Source organism: Strongylocentrotus purpuratus, unplaced genomic scaffold (genome assembly GCF_000002235.5).
Source record: "Strongylocentrotus purpuratus isolate Spur 01 unplaced genomic scaffold, Spur_5.0 spur5_scaffold_6, whole genome shotgun sequence".
Lineage (NCBI taxonomy): Eukaryota > Metazoa > Echinodermata > Echinoidea > Camarodonta > Strongylocentrotidae > Strongylocentrotus > Strongylocentrotus purpuratus.
Window position 1 is genome coordinate 20265472 of NW_022145612.1, and position 15141 is coordinate 20280612.

The window sequence follows — 15141 nt, forward strand, 5'->3', positions numbered from 1 at the left end:
TAAAAGTACACAATGATAACATGAACATTTCTACTGTATGTATAATGTATGCCTGCTCCGAGACTGCGCGCCCAATCAGCTTAGAAAATCACACAATCTCAACGCTAAAACGTAGACGCTCAGCACTGGCGTACCTATGGGGGGGGGCAGGGGGGCAGAGTGCCCCCCCTGACGGGCTCCAGGGGAAAAAAAGAAAAAGGGGAAAGAAAAGAAAAGAAAGGAAAGGAAAGAAAAAGAAAAAAAGGAAAAGGGAAGAAAAAAGGAAAGAAAGAGAAAAAAGGAAAGAAAGAGAAAAAAGGAAAAAAGGGAAAGAAAAAAGGAAGAAGAAGAGAAAAGGAAGAAAAAGGGAAAAGAAAAGGAATAAAAATGGGGAATTTTTAAAAAAAAAGACCATGGCCGTACGCACCAGGGGGGGGGGCAGTTGACACCAGATATTTTGAAAACGTACAGTTTTTTTTTTCCTGAAAATGTAGTGTAGGCCTATACCAAATCCTTCAATTCTACTTTTGAAAATGCAAAAGTACCCTCATGACCAGTTCGGTCGCTCGGACTCCCTTCACTCCTTTTGCTTTTGAGATTCTTCGAAAACTTTTAACGCATCTTTCCCCCTCCCCCACCAGAAAAATATTCCGCATACGGCCCTGAAAAATTAAAACAAATTAAAAAATAGGAAAATATAAGTGATATAACAAATTCGAAACTCTTCGCTGGCGCGAACTGCTTGCTAGCCTATTTTGTATTAAATGTTTTCACTTGCTCGTCCCCCTGAAAAAAGAAAAGGATTAGTATTGCCTAGAATACAATTGTGCCTGCCCCGACGGGCCCCGACCTGCAACCATGGCAACAATAACACACAATATATGTACCAAATGTTACTAAAAGAGACTAATTCATTTTTCTCGCTCGCTACACTCGCTCGCGAATGAATAGACATTGCTTTGGAAACAATTGTGTCCACCCTTGACCTGCAAGTCTGCAACAATATCATTAAAAATTGAAGAGTTTTTTCGCCCTCTCGCCAAAAAGGAATTGAATCGCGTTAAACGCGATTGCGTCCATCCTGACTTGCACCAATAAAAATAAGTTTATTTATTAATTTTTATTAAAAGAGAATTTATTTTTTTGCTTGCTCGCTATGCTCGCTTGCCAAAATAGAATTGACACCGCTAACGTGCCCGCCCCAACCTACAACAACCAGTTAATAATTATGTACCAAACGTTATTCAAAGAAGTTTTGGTGTGCTCGTGCTCGCCAAAACGGAATTAACATCACCTTAGACATGATTGTGTAAGCCCTGCCCTGCAACAAAAAAATCTGAAATTTATGAACCAATTATCATTACAAAAATTAATAATTATGTACCAAACGTTATTCAAAGAAGTTTTGGTGTGCTCGTGCTCGCCAAAACGGAATTAACATCACCTTAGACATGATTGTGTAAGCCCTGCCCTGCAACAAAAAAATCTGAAATTTATGAACCAATTATCATTACAAAAATTTTGCTCGCTCGCTACGCTCGCTCGCCAAAAGAGAAATAACACCGCTTTTAATAATCACGTCCCTGACATGGAACAATGAACCCAAGTTTATATACCATATTTTCCCTATAAAAAAGAAGTGATTTTTTTTGCTCGCTCGCCAAAATAGAAATAACACCGCTTTTAATAATCACGTCCCTGACATGGAACAATGAACCCAAGTTTTATGTACCATATTTTCCCTATAAAAGAGAAGTGATTTTGTTTTTTTTCGCTCGCTACGCTCGCTAGCTCGTGGAATTATGTGCCCACCACTAACCTGCTACAATATCATTAAAAAGAGAAATGTAGGGGTTGCCTGCCCGCCAAAATGGGATTGACATTGCCTTAAACACGATTGTGCCCGCCCCTACCTGCAACAATGAAACAAATTTTATATAGCAATTCATTGAGAGAAAGATGTATTTTCGCTCGCTAGCTAAAATGGGTATAAAATCACCCTAAACACAATATTGTTCCCGCGCCCTGCATGGGACAATTGAACCAAGTTTAAGTGGCAATTATTAAAAAGAAGTGATTTTTTTCTTGCTCGCTACACTCGTTTGCAAAAAAATGAAATTAACGTCGCTAACAAGTGAATGTTCCCACCCCAACTTGCAACAATACCAGTTTATATACCAAACGTTGCTTAAAGATTTTTTTTTTGCTCGCTTGCTCGCCAGAAGTGAAAAATAGCATCGCCTTTTTTGTTTGTTTCGGTCGCTTGCCCCCCCTGACGGAGTACCCCAGGTACGCCACTGACGCTCAGTGGCGGATCCAGGGGGGGGGGCACAGGGGGCACGTGCCCCCCCCCCCGGCCAACAAAAATATGTTAAAATCAGCCCTAAATTCGCCCAAAATATACCGAAAAAAAGGGCGTGCCCCCCCCGGCTAAACATTTTTTTTTTTTTTTTTTTTTTTTTTTTTATAAAAAAAAAAAAAAAAAAAAAAAAATTGCCAATGGCTGACCTAAAAAGGTGACCTTACCCCCCCCCCCTCCAACGAAGCAAAATGTCAAATTAAAAAATTCGTGACCCCCCCCCCAAAAAAAAAAAATTGTCCTCTTACCCCCCCCCCCCCCCTCCAACGAAGCAAAATGTCAAATTAAAAAAATTCGTGACCCCCCCCCCCCCCAAAAAAAAGTGTCCTCTTACCCCCCCCCCCCCCCCCCCCCCCCCCCCCCCTTATTCAGCGGCCGGCTAAGTCGTTGCGATTTTTTTGGGACTAAAAATTGTTTTTAAAAGTGTCCGCTTACCCCCCCCCCCCCCCCCCCCCCCCCCCCCCCCCCCCCCCCCCGCTTATTCAGCGGCTGGCTGAGTCGTTGCGATTTTTTCGGGACTAAAAAAAATATATATATATGTTCTCTTTCCCACACGGTGCCCCCCCCCCCCCCCGTGTGCCCCCCCGGTAAGAAATTCCTGGATCCGCGCCTGACGCTATACTCTCCCGGCTCCCCACTAAGTAGTTAATTAGGGTATGCTTGTTCCCTCCATTAATTTGAAAGCAGCCCCCTATCTCAGGGCTGCCAACATAGCGCTGGTTATAGTTAATAATAGACTTTGATCATTTAGGGTCTGGAACAAATTGTCAGGGAAAGTAACTAAACTCTATTAAAAAATGAACTCCAATATCACGAACGTCTCGCTCCTAAACTTTGTTATAGGCCAAAAAAGGGTCAAGGCTAAGTCCGCTCCAAAAATAATTTGCTTTTAATAGATGCTAAAGAAAACAAGAGAAACAGAGCCAAAAAACATTTAGTAAAATCGGATAACTAATAAGAAAGTTATGAATTTTTGAAAAAGTATGAAAAGTATGGAACTTAGAAAGTCACTACACAAATTGCCAATTTGGTTATCAGTTTGTGACGTCATTGCCTCACTATTTATCAATTGCTTTATATATTTTTATCCCATTAATTTCTCGTTTTATCCCCCAAAACTTGATCCCCCCATACCTTTGCCCAGGTTATATGATTTGTATCATATTGGGTGCATTCATTTCACAAAATCTTTTATAAACTTTGAAGTATCGACACTATTTTCTGAATATTGTATATTCATAATCATTGATTTTTAAATGAATAAATTATCAAAGTTCAAATTGTTCAGGATTTAACTGAAAAGAATTACTCTATATTAGTGCATCGACACAAAAACATATTACTATCAATATAACTTGTATGCTGGTGTGAGGAAATAAGATTTTTAGGGGGAATTGGAAATTTATATTATCAATTTAAAGAAAATGACTAGTGGATAATGAGGCAAAGACGTTACAATTTGTAGTGTGGTTTTTTAATGTTTTTCAAGTCATTAAAAATTCATATCTTTCGTATTCGTTATCCGATTTTGCTCGACTTTCTTTTAATTGGTTTGTCTGATTTTTCTTCTTCTATTGAAAGTAAGTTATTTTTGTAGTGGACTTGCTCTTTAAAGTCCACCCTGCTATTAAGTTGGTTTTTATGTATCCTAGAAACATGACTTTGGTGTCTATCCTATGGTTTTCGAGGCGGAGAATACATTCGAATGAGTTACAATGTTCATTGGTGGCCAGCTAGGAAACCCCCCGAATTCCAGAGACCTCAAAAGGGTCATAATCATCATCATCAGCGTTTTAAGTCCATTTCTCCCACTTTGTTAATAAGTGACTTATGGCTATTTTTAGGTAGCGGCGGCCATCTTGGACGCCATCTTAGATATGGGGGTTTCCTAGACCATCTCAAAACATTCTAACTTGTCTAAGTGGATTCTAGGTCCCCCCAAACCATGGGATTGAAACCAAAATCATGTCTCTAGGATGGATAATAAGTGATGTATCAAAGGCGGATCCAGGAATTTCTTCCCGGGGGGGGGGGGGGGCACACGGGGGGGGGACACACTGGGGGAAAAAAAACTTTTATATATATATATATATATATATTTTATATATTTTTTTTTTTGGTCCCCAAAAAAATCGCAACGACTTAGCCGGCCGCTGAATAAGCGGGGGGGGGGGGGGGGAGTAGGGGGGAGGGGGTGGGGGAAAGAGCACATTTTTTTTTTTTTTTTTTTTTTTTTTTGGCCGGGGGGGGGGGGGGCATGTCCCTGTTCGCCGGTACATTTTTGGCGAATTTGGGGCTGATTTCAACATTTTTTGGGGCCGGGGATGGGGGGGGGGCACCTTTTGTTGCAATTTGGGGGTTGGGGTGTTATTTACCGTATTAATGACTAGACTAACATTTTATGTATCAGTATCAGGTTTCCAGGTATCCGGATAATTATGTTATTGTTGTGAGATACATGAAATCAATCATTACACATGGTACAATCATCTATAAATGTCACGTACTTGTAATATATACACACACACGCACGCACACACACATTCACACACACCCACACACGCTCACATACAACCTCACACGCAGGGGCGGCGATCCCGGGGGACGGGAGGACACGTACCCCCTCAATTTTTTTTTTTTTTTTGGGGGGGGGGGGGGGAGATCGCCTCCCCCCCCCTGGAAATTCGAAAAAGTGCAAAAATAAAAGTGTATAGCAAATACTTACTTAAGACTGCAACAAACCTAAGGCTATGGAGGGCCCAAGAGAGCGGCGTTTGGAAAAATGTAATGCAAAAATCTTCTCGCATAATATCCTTCAAAGTGTACAAGTAAATATTGTTGAAAAGTGAAGTGTGAACAAATTATATTGCTTGTTTTTATACTATAGTTTTGCTAAGGATGTAATTTTGTAACACCACAAAACTTCAAAAACCTGTGAGAGGGTAGTCACTTCCGTCACCTTCGCCCTCTCGTTCACTATGCTCCCTCGCACTGGCGTATATGATGTGGAGCTGGAGGCAGTTGCCCCCCAAAAAAATTCAAACGTGGTTTATTTCTAATTCGATACCAATGATTTACAAATGTTGCTGAAATGGCTTGGTATTTCGCTGGGCTTCTGGGGGTTCTGCCCACTGGACCACACCAAGGCCAAACAAAAAAATCATTTGGTTGTCCTCGATTGCTTTTCTGGAGTAGGGGCGGGCGGGTTTTTTTATAATTTTTTTTTTTATAATTTCATTTTTTTGGGACTTGTTTTAAAAAAATGAATATTTCCCATATAGAACAAAAAATCATTGGGATGCAAGCATTTAAACAAACGAAGTCAATAAAACACTTTAATATGGTAAAGGACAATGAATGTACAATGAAAGTCAAGACCAACACAAGAAAGTAAATTTGGCTTTGAAATACAGCACCTTTTAAATCCCCACTGTATTACTTATAGCTACTTGCACCCTCTCTATAGCAAACAATGCCTAATCGGTGACCAGCGGTCCCCCATGATCCTATTTTTCTTATATGTTAACTGAGAGCTGATTTGATGAGATAACCACCTGTCCAGTGACCTTGCAGGGTGGTCTAATCGCTCCTGTAAACTAGTACAAATGGGCTTTAAAATGAGTTAAAGAATGCTCAGAACCTGATTTGACCGGCATTTTGACATAGCAAAATACAAATGGCAAGTTTGATAAATATAGAATTGCTTACTAAGAAGACAAAACTGGCAAAGGGACGGATTAAGATCGTTGCAAAATGCATAAAATGGTATGTTTGGCGTTTAAATTGCCCCCCCCCCCAAAAAAAAAAAAAAAATAATAATAATAATAATAATAAAACAAATAAATAAATAAATTTATAAATAAATAAATTACGAGCGGCCCGAGCGGTCTATAGGACAACCAAATATTTTTTTTTGGGGGGGGCCTATTATGTCTAAATCCCTGGGCTTCCGGGGGCTTCGCCCCCTGGACCCCACCAGGGCCCTAAGGTGGACCCCTGAATGCTCATCTGACCGTAATTAAATGCCTAAAAAAACCTGAGCCTCCGGGGGCTCTGCCCACTGGACCCTACCAAGGGCCCTAAGGCAGCCCCTGGATGCTCATCTGATCGTAATAGTTGAGTTCTGTTTTCAGACCGCAATTGCCTTCAAAGTGCGTGATTATTGCTCTAATTCTTATCTATGACACTTCTAATTGCCTTTAAGGACCTAAAATTGCTATGAAGGTAATTTTAGACCCCAAAATGTGTGAAACATAGCCCATACGATCATACCAATTCAGCTCCACTTTCAAAAAAAATTATTAATTAAATAATAATAACAATACAAGGGCCGGCTGAGCCAACAACGGCATTGGCTGAAATACAACGTAAAAGGCGCTATTTCGTTTTTAAAACGGCTTTTTCAAATTATCGAATATTTGTGGTGGTACACAAATATTAGAAATCGTTATATTTATAGATATTTCAGCCGTCAAAAAAGCCAACCGATTTTGATCAAACAAAGATGGTTTTGTCATTTAAATTGTATGTTCTTTCAAATTTGACACTCAGTTTTTCATTTTTCATCTCACATAAAAATATTTTGTGTAGGGCCCTCTGCAACAGAACTCAACTATCCCTTTAATGCCAACAAAGTTTCCTTAGAATGCTGTATCCTGATGTTAAAAGTCCATCTTCAATTACTTTGATAGTTAGATGCCTCGTTATCAAGTACAGTGCAATAATACATTTCTTTTCATAAGGTCCATTTCAGGTTAAAGTGCGATATGAAAATACAGTATTCTCTCATTTGTTTTCTTCTCCATATTTCATATTATTTAATGTCTTGTGCCAAAACTATTAGTAACAATGTTTCAAATATATTTTGAAAATGCGGAATTAAAATATATTATGAACAACTATGTAAACTCAAATATTATTTTAATTGTTTTTCTATAATGTGCATGTATTTCGGCACACTAAATATCCAATTCAGCCAATGGCTATTATAATGAATTTTGTTTTCGATAAAGAAATTCCTTAGTTATCAACGCGCTTACCGTTTCCCATATTTCCTCAGGAAGTTAGTGGTTGCTTCTGCTATGTCGGATACATGTGCAATTTACTAATACGCAGAGGGTTTCCAGAGGAAGATTATAGGGACTTTTAGATTGAGTGGACGAGAACGGCGTGAACGTCCACTGATCATGCGTGTCCATTGCAAGCCGTTTTAACATTTATTCCTATTTCTTGATATCATGAATTGGATTATTGATATCAAGAAATGATTTTCTGTTGTAAAGCAACGGTAATTCTTGATATCAAGAAATAGGAATAAATGAAATGTTAAAACAGCTTGCCATAGACACGCATGACCAGTGGACGTTCACGCCGTTCTCGTCCACTCAATCTTAAAGTCCCTAATACCACAAGAAAAGAAGTTATTCACCATGTAAACGAAGTTGCACTGTTGGGTATATATTCTTTTTTACATATGGGAAATGATACACAACGGTACACAATGATAGCAGAGATCTAAGCCCCTTCTTCAGTCATTAAAAAATAGATCTCTATTAATTCAAAATAATAAGATAAAATCAATCTAACTGAAGTCTTGCTGATCTCTACCAAAGTGTTCTGGGAAATGCACTGCGCCCTTCGATCCCACCCTACAATGGTCACTTCTGAATAGCGCCAGCTATAACTATTTTATCGAGCATTTCTCTCCCCAAAAAATTAAAAATACACGACTACGATAATTTTGCGATTGATGCTTGAATATTTCTATATCATACCTAAATAATAAATTAAACACATAATGAGACTTTTTATTGAATATCCGACCACAAAGGAGTAAACAAAATTTAATTCTTATTCGTACACGCGCATTTAAATAAACAGAATATTTTATGTTCGCGTTCATGAAGTCCGTGTCCGATGTTGTTAACTAAAAATAATAACAATAATAAAGAATCAATTGATCCTTATTAACTTGGAAAAGCAACATCATCTCCTTTACTTTTTATGTTTTTAAGGACAGTGCCACATTCACATTAACGGTCTTATTGCTTAGCTATAAGATGGGAATAATGTGTCATCATTAGCCTTTATATAGGCCTAAAATGTCATCCTAAATAAATTTCCATATATTTATTTTGATAATATGGGAATAACCATTTTCTATTTTAAATACACCTGCAGCTCCAAAAGACGGCTGATAATTTCTTCATAGTGTTCCTCCCGAACAGATTGGATCGCCTTTTTCGAAGAGATTTGACCACTGCACGACGGGCCCAGGCCTCCTCCTCCCACCCGCGAACACAGAGTATTGAAGCAATGACGCCCTCACGCGTTCTGCCCTATATCCCAGCTCATTCCAAATCATTAGTATGCAAAACTTGTTGTCTACATTATTTACTTTTGAGTCTTTCTGACACATTAATGTAACTTATGAGAGGGGGGAGGGTGACCCACCCATCTCTCAATAAATGGTTGAAAAAAGACAATCAGAACAACAAAAATAAATGGCAGATGAAGAAAGAAATGAAGATTGAGGAGGCAACAGTCCCTGTCCCATACATGCATGCACCCTTTTCATCACTAGTCTTTATTATTATTTTTTTTTTTATCTTGATAAGTTTTATTGGTCAGAAAACACAATGATTTACAAAATATGCGTAACATCGTTTTGCAGAAAAATAATGACTTTCACACTTACTAAATCTTGTGGTTTCACATTTCAGTGTAACATTAAAAAACATAGCATGATACTTCTGTATACCCCAGCCGCACAGACGATACGACCATCAGACCGACACTAAATGGAAAGAGAGAGGCCAAGAAGTCTTTTATGGCTAAGTCACTAGTCTTTATGGCTTTGTTCTACCCATTATTCATATCAGTTCAAAATAAGTTATTGTAGTAGGCTTGTGGGATGACTATGATACTTTGGAAGATAAGGCCCATGCAGTGTTTGGATTCTTTAGTAAAGTTATTAAATAAATATCATTCGTTATATCTAAAATAATTGTTAATATTGTTTGTATAAAAGTTAATGATAAAGAAAATCATACTACTATTATACCTTTGATATTAATGTTACGTATAACTATGATAACAACGGAAACTCGATGTATCAAGTTCCTGAAGCAACAAGAATAAGACAGGCAATGGAAAATGGCTTTTAAAGAAGAGAGTGCACGAAGCCGAAGAAAAAATAGAAGAAGAAGAAGAAAGCGAGGAAGGAGGAGGAGGGGGGGGGGGGGGAGTGAAGAAGTAAAGAAAAGACAACTACAGACAAACACATATAGAAGTAGAAAAAGAGGTACCCTATCATACTAAATAGATACATAAATAAACCTTCAGCCTTTTGTTTCACTCTCACAACTATCGCCCCTAAATAATATTATTCCTTATAAATTGAAAGGCGTATTATGAAATATTTATAAACAATGACGTATACTGTACTGTTTTCTTTATCTATATCTTTATGAGGCGCAGGCCTGGCACCCGAGTCTGTCTTTTAAATTGATTTGTTTGTTTTTATGAAAGGAATCAGTTATTATCAAGTATTTTTCAAGCTCAGCTTTCAATGTCATCTTCGTAATTCACAAATATATCTCATGATAATATATGTTATATTAATTTGTATCCACGTATTCGCTGAATTTTCACCTGACGCAGTTCCTCATTTCTTGTCTGAAAAAAAAAAGGAAATTGAAGCCTTTAATCTTTTTCCAGATGATTGTTTAATTGCTTCCAATATAATAATCGATTTTGTTGTTGGTGTTGTTGGCAATTATTTTGATACTGTATTTTAAATATATGTTGAAAGGGCCAAAGGGGAATAATTATGTTTTATGATATATACCGGACTTTCAGATAGTTTCACTATCTCAGTCATCAAGGCTCTTATTAATCACCATGAGAAGTTGGAAACCTACAAATACTCTGTAGCCTGCAGGCTTGCAATAAACAGAATATGAATAAGCATTTTGAATACATAAAGTTAGAACACAATCAGATAGGAATTGTTTGATTTAATATTAAGTAAACATTTTGTGTTGGTATATTTGCAATTAATTTGTTCCTTTTCCCGTACTTTTGTCGTTGGTTGATAATCCGGGACATCTCCCATAATGCCTTTCACCGAGACATGTACGATGTTCGGATCGGGAGCTAGAGGTCGCCGATTTATATCAAGGCAGCATCTATGAGCGATTTTATGCGGGTACCGAGTATGCGCTTCATCGTTGGAATTGTGTAGCAAAATACATACCGTGTGTATTGTGTATGTACGCGCGACTGGGGTGTGGTGAATATCATTTCTGTACGGAAGAAAGGCTTGTCCAACGGAATATCATTTATTTTTTGTGTGGAAAAATAACCTGTTTTGGACACTGCTGGACAGTGCATTTGTATCAGGATAAACAATTTTAAATGGAACTACCAAGAATTCTAGAGAGGGGAGAATAAACAGGATATATCGACGGTTTGTGGGTATTCGGACTCTGTGAAGAGCGGCTGTTGTAAGCTTACTGAACTGTGAACAAACGTTATTTTACTATTCCAACATGGGGTGCGCTACGAGCGCAGAAGATAAAGCGGCCGCTGAGCGGTCGAAAATGATTGATAGAAATCTACGGTTAGAAGGAGAAAAAGCAGCAAGAGAAGTAAAATTATTGCTCTTAGGTACGTATCCTGGAACCCTAGACCTATAATGAAATGAAAACAAAGACAATGAATTATTAATCATTTCCAGTGCTACATTATAAAAATGACATGATAATGTTGATGAAATTGTAAATGCTGCACACACATGACCGAGGCGCAGCTGGATTGGCGTCTCTATTGAAGATGTTGAACAATGAAAGTCGAAAAAGTGTTGAACTTGAACTGTTTATCAAATCGAGGAAAACACCAAGTTTATCAGGCTTAGTCTTGGGTTTTACTTTTAGGGATGATTGCTCTGCAAGCAATCAAATGTAATCTAATCTGTTCAGGTTTTTGTAGAGCAGAGGCATTTAATTATTGTCAATCAATTTCATTGTCTGTCATGGACTTGAAATTGAATTGTTTTGGCCAAGTTCTTTGATGCATGGGTCATTTATTATTTCAAGCTACACATCTATACTACAGACATGCACACAAACTATGGTGTGTGCATAATGTGCCAAACTTCTGAGTCTGAGCCTTTCTGACGTACCCAGGTCGGGAAGGCCACGATTAATGGCAGTTTGGCACATTAATGTGCCACACTAAGTTGTCTAGAAAAGAACAACAGTTGCTGCTTTAGTTTACTTGCTTGTTTTGTTCAATCTGACTGCATAATTAAGTCTACCATGATATAGATCTAGGTGAGTTTGCAAGCAAGAATGCTTCACGAACAATAATGTAGGGCCCCTGAGCTTGCCATGTGCAAAGAAGGCTGTGTAAATGCGAGATTGTAAAGTTTGATTTGTGAGTGACATCACAAATACATTATGAGGTGAACTGAGATGTGTAAATGAGGGATTATGGAAGCTTACATTATGTACTGTACGTCATGAAATCGTGAATGTCTTCTTCTCCGACCACCATCTGAAATGTATAAAGTGTAAACTGGATTTTTGGTGAACAAGATGTTTTTTAGGTTTAAACTGACATCATGTGATAAGAATCATAAGATGGTGAGAAATAGAAGATGGAAGGATGAAGAGGAGAACAAGAATGGAGAAAAATGCATGAATTTGGGAGAGTCTGAAAGAGAAATGAAAGAAAATTATAGGGAAGATGACAAAATGGGAGAAACTGATTGCCACAATGAAAGAGGAGATGATGAAGAGAGAAAAGCATCAACATGTATAAGGAAGTACATGTAGCAAAAGAAGATGAAAAGAGAAAACCTGATTGAAAAGACATAAAGAAAGAATACAAGACATCAAAAACACAGTAAAGGAAGGTAAACATAGAAGAAGAAAAAAAAATGAATACATGTCATGGTGTTCAGTCCTCATTGAGTAAAATCTCAAATATTTCCTCACTTTCCTACCCATGTCTTTGTCCTGATCCAGGCTATCTCGCACCCGGGACATCTCGGCCCCACTACAAAAACGGTCACTTTACCCTAAGTCCCTAACCCTAACTCAAACCCTAACCCTAAACCTACAAAAACTCAATATGAAGCATTCGTAATAATTCAAAACATTGTGAAAAGATTTTTGAATAATCCTTTCCAGACTTTGGGACGATCTAAACCTGTAAGTCTGTACTCTGTAACCAATAATCAAATCGGAAGATCTGATGACAAAGGCAAAAAATGTGTGCCCACAAAAAAGGCTGAAAATTTGTGTTATAAATGGGGCTATCAAATACAAATACTTAAAAACATTCATAGCTGGGATTATTTTGTCATTTGTAGTAGTTGTAGACCATGTTCTTTGATATTAAGTGCCTTTTCGTTAGGACATGAGAAGAAGCAAAACATGCGGCGAGCCGCCATTTTGGATTATAATGACAATGGAGAAAAAAATTGTGCCTACAAAAAAGTCTTAAATTTTTACAAGATTTGGGCAATGAAATGTTTTTTTTTTAAAGTATACCTGGAATTATTTTGCCTCTTGGAGTTGTTATAGACCATGCTTGTTGATGTTTTAGTGCCTTTTCAATTTCATGCCTCTGAAATTGAAAAATTTTGGTCTAAAATTAGCTCAAAACATGCGTACCATATCCAAAACTCAAAGCCCTTTTTTTTGTACTTGTAGGCACACATTAATTTTTTGTTGTCATCAATTATAATCCAAAATGGCGATTCACATGTAGTGCCTCCACATTTAGACCAATTTATTAATGGCATGAAAAAAGCTTTAAACATGAATACAACAACTTCAACTGAGATAATTATCAAAGGTACATGTATGAGTGATTTTAGGTCTTAGAGTGCTCATAATTATCAAATTTTGCAATTTTTGGATGCATTTCAACCCCCCAAATCATCAGATTTCCTGGATTTCGGGAGCCAAACCACTGATTTTAAATACACGTACCTGTACCATTTTTGGTAACATTGCTCCAATTTGAGGCCAAGACTGAGGATTCGGACATCTGGTTAACATGCATCCCTGCGATTTCTTTCTTGACACTCTACTGTAAAAAGGACTCCTACCCAGCCCTAAATTCTTTTTTCTTTAGATGGAATTTTAGGTCTTCATTTTATCATACCGATATTTTACGTGTGTGTACATGTATTCCTGTCAAATAACTATTTGTGGGATAAATGTGCCACATGCATACAACATGTAGGGACATTGTCAACCTACTTGTAGCCCCTCGCATAATCTAGATACAGCATATCGTTTTCGTGGACATTAATACTTTCAATGTTAAAGTTTTTATGCACCTGGTTCTATTATATTTATAACATGTTTTGTTTGTGCTTTTTTCTTTCTTTCAGGGGCTGGTGAATCAGGGAAAAGTACAATTGTAAAACAAATGAAGTAAGTATTCAAACCAGATTTTGGGGATAATTATAATATAAACACATTTTTATTACATTCTTTTAAGCAATATTTTCTTTAAAAAACAGTATTTGTCATAGGTTTGTGGCTTTAATAAAATCAGTCCATATAATTGATTCAGAAGACAGCAATGCATATTGTCATTGGATATCACACCTGTCTTTTTATTTTCACTCCGGCATTTGTTTCTGCATTGTCAATGAAAATCTCATCTGAATAAGATGTTTTGGAGTGACAGATATTCTTTGCAATCAATCACATGCTCTGAATTAAAGATTACACACAGTATTATGATCTTTGTTTGTCTAATAGTGAAATATTGTATGGGTAATTCAAAAAGTTTTTTTTACAAATATTGTTCATAGGGTTTTTATAACACTTGTACCTACAACTGTAGTATTGTACATGTACATGTACATGTCAGAAAATATTGCCACTCTTCAACTTAACAATGTGCAAAGTTGTTATCTATCAAAACTCAAAAGTGCATATTCAATACTCCTTGAAAAGACATAAAGAAAGAATACAAGAAATCAAAAACACATGTACATGTACATGTACTTGTCGTTTAGCTCATTAGATTGTGTGGAAAGCGGATGAAGACTCGCTTCACTTTCATTGTGTAGTCCACTCATCCCTTGGGCTACATAATTGCTACTCTCCATAGGTTCATAATGGTACTCTCCATGGCTTGATTATATGCCAATTATGCATCACGATGTACATGTACTGTATCTTCATGATGGTTGCTAATGACTACAGGAGATGTTGTAATGCACTCATTGTACATTAGACAGCACGGAGAAAAAATAATAGTACAGTGTACTGTACATGTAATTCTTGTATTTAAAAAAAAAAATCACATCATTTTCCTATATTTGGGCATCAACTTGGGCAAGCGATATGCTGGAAAATGTTGAAACCTGTTGTCTCTTTATTTGGACAAATCATTAGCCTGCCTGATGTAGATGCAGATTTGTTAAGAATTTGTTCAAAGGAGTGTTTCATATCATAGGTATTTACAGCAGGGAATAATTTTCCTGGTATCGCATCGCAATTTGCTATGCATTTTTGCATGACTGCTATACAAAATATCTTTTGTGTAGCAGTTTTCTTCCATAGAAATGTACAGAATTTCATTTGAAATATTTATCCATCGGCTGAAATTGCTAATCAAAAAATTTGAGGAAAATTATTCCCTGATTTACAGCATTGATAAAGTACATGTATTGTAATGCTACATTTTTTCCTTGTTTTATAACCTCTAATTCTTCTTTGTTTCTTCTAAATGTCACTTATTCTTGTATATTACTTTCCTCTTTTTCTTCT